Raw genomic sequence first — 2,859 nt, 5'->3', positions numbered from 1 at the left:
AAAAAAAAAAAATACAAACCTCAAGTTTCTGGTTATACTCATTCCAGACTTGTGCGTGTGTGTGTGTGTGTGTGTGTGTAGTTAAATAGATACACACACACATATAATAATCAGTTTTTTCCCTGCTAAAAATTCTCTTAATGTCCCATCACCACAAAAATAAAGTTCAACTACCTGGACATTATATAAGTTTATTCTAAAACTCCTGCTACTCCATCCCTTCTCTCACAATTCGTAACCTTAGCTGTTTACATTCATTCTCCAACATGCAGTTTTAAACTTCTAAGTCTTTATACAAAATACCTTCTCTGAAACTTGCATACCTATAGACTGAGCTCAATTACTAAATACTCTGCAATCCCTAAATCCTGTAAGGTTTTTTATTTTTCTTAAAATCCTTCTGTGTTAACCCAGACCAATAGTTCTAAACTGGAGCCTAGAAGATGGTGGTACCTTATGGGTAGAGGCCACAGATGCTGCGCTGCTACTTATCTTACAAAGCACACCACAGCCTACCAACACAATAAAACTATCTGACCCAAAATGTCAACAATGCCAAGGCTGAGAAATTCTGCCACAGACTTTGTCTTCTCATAGAGCACACTCACTGTATTAAAATGCCTGTGTCCTTCATTAGACCAAGGCTCTGTTACAAACGCAGAAACATTTCTGCTGCTTGGCCAATAGCAGAGCTATAGCTGAATCTTTAATTACATGGGATTGTGGTTACCTCTGGTTCTATACCTGAAGTCTCCTATAAATTTCTTTGTAAATTAATGGGCTCTGGTAAGACTAAGACCTATCAATGGCTAGGACAAATACACTACAACATCTTATTTTACAAATAAAGTTAGCTTAAGAACATAATAAACTGTTTTAAGACCTACAAATTCCATAGATTCTTATGATTTAGCAAATAGCCAGCTGTAGTGATAAATCAGTCATTTTTAATAGTTATCTAGTCTGTAATTCTAGTTGACAAAACATCAGAAAAAGAATGGAAGGAAATACAAAATATTTAGAGACAGTTATTTTTAGGATTATAGGATTTAGTATCATTTTCATTCCTTTTCTTGTATTTTTCTTTATTTTCCAAATGTTCTAAGAGCAGGAATTTATTATAATACTTTACTTAAAAGTGAAAAAGAAAAAGAAAATTTTTAACAAAAATTTGTATTATTCTATCGCAAAAATATTGAAAATGACCAAATTCCTTAAAAGAAATCTAGCTAGAAACGGAACACAACAGAGAATGAAAAAAGATCTACCAGGGCAACAATAATCAAGAGAAACATAAGGAAAACAGTCAATCTGTAATGTAACCAACCACTTTCATTAATCTTGCCACTATAAAAATTCTGCTTTAAAATCTCTTTTGTTGTTGTTGGGATGGGTTTTCTTCTTCTTTTTTTAATTGTGATTTCAGTGAAAATTTACAGAGCAAACTGATTTTCCACTCAACCATCAATGCATATTCTGACTGGTGACTTTCACTGCAAAAATACGGAATGCTCACAAATCTGTATGTCATCCTCCCGTAGAGGCCTTGTTAATCTCTGTATCATTCCAATTTTAGTACATGTGCTGCCAAAGTGAGCACACAGTTTTAAAATCTTAATGATTATTCCTATTATTTTTCTTTACTTCTAACTCATCATCATTGGTACTTCACTGAGTACCCTGTACCCTTACTATGGTTACTCAAGAAAGAGTTAAGTAGAAGGTCTAAAGAATTGCTGTGGTTTCTAAGTGGATTCCAAAAAATATAAATAACATGAAGATTTAGCAGGATTTATAAAGTCAACTGTAACTCTTTTCTACCCACAATTTTTAATAATAAAATTATTTGAACAATTACATATGACCCATAGAGAATATATGAACTTCCCTATGAAAACAAGCCACTCAAGGAAAAAAGTAAAAAAGACACTCAGAACAAACACACTGTCCATAGATACGAAGACCATATTGACAGAACAACCAAACAAGCTGACAAATCAACAAATGAATGCAAAATTTTGCTGTGAAGTCCTTTAAATCTAGGAAATTTGATATAAAGAATCATGTCTGCAACAGCTTGTTCAAATTCAAGAACTGCTCATGCTACAGTATCTTACTTAACCTCTACTCAACTTCATCCTGTCAACCAGTTATTCTCTTATGAGGGAAAATGATGCCAATATCCCAAGCTTTCTGCCTGTCTTTCTGTTAACATTTAAATCAACTTTTCCATCCCCCTCTTGTAAAATGTGGCAACACACAAGTGTCTGCCTTCAAATATTTATGTCTCAAAAGAGAGTTCCTTGCTATTCTAAATCTGATCCTACTTTTTCCCCCCATTTCATTTTCATCAAGCCTACAAATCAAATTATCAACAAGGAAGACAAATAGATCATGTTAGTAAAGCCCCTTAAAATTTCATGTCAGTAATAGTGATGGCATCAGCAGCAATAATTTTCCAATAATCTTCTTCCACCTGGCTTTGCAAACTATTTTATACATACATACAAGTGGAACTATACAAACTAATGAAGAACATGAATTCTCACAAACCACACTAAGGCAAAAGAATCACCCTTTCTCTCCTCATTATTCCCAATCTTTTATAACAGCTGTATCAGTATTTTGTAACAGCTATATCAGGTGTAACAGAAGAAAACATAACTAAGCCAGAAAGCAAACTCCCCTCCTCCTTTCTCCATCTCCAGATATTCAATTAAATACAAAGTCCAAACATCTGCCTCCAAGTCAAAACAGGTTCATATTTTCTTCATCAAAGACTCAGTTTCTGCAAAAGACAGGCACATCAGTTGAACATTTACCTGAGGTAGATACACTCCTCGGAGAGAACAATCATGG

At 34.0% G+C, this 2,859-nt stretch overlaps 1 protein-coding gene and 1 non-coding gene across 2 annotated transcripts in view; both read right to left on the bottom strand.

Annotated features, from left to right (window-relative positions):
* The window catches only part of LOC103205681 (synaptotagmin binding cytoplasmic RNA interacting protein), a 22,349-nt gene that overhangs the window by 8,273 nt on the left and 11,217 nt on the right, over nucleotides 1–2,859 (bottom strand). The window lies entirely within an intron of this gene.
* LOC122151051 lies at nucleotides 1,498–1,600 on the bottom strand. The gene has a single exon (XR_006163953.1). It is a non-coding gene; the product is annotated as a U6 spliceosomal RNA (small nuclear RNA).

Source organism: Orycteropus afer, unplaced genomic scaffold (genome assembly GCF_000298275.1).
Source record: "Orycteropus afer afer isolate SDZICR_OR568_19922 unplaced genomic scaffold, OryAfe1.0 scaffold00011, whole genome shotgun sequence".
Lineage (NCBI taxonomy): Eukaryota > Metazoa > Chordata > Mammalia > Tubulidentata > Orycteropodidae > Orycteropus > Orycteropus afer.
The sequence above is the reverse complement of the archived record's forward strand: the minus strand, read 5'-3'. Positions and strand labels throughout refer to the sequence as shown.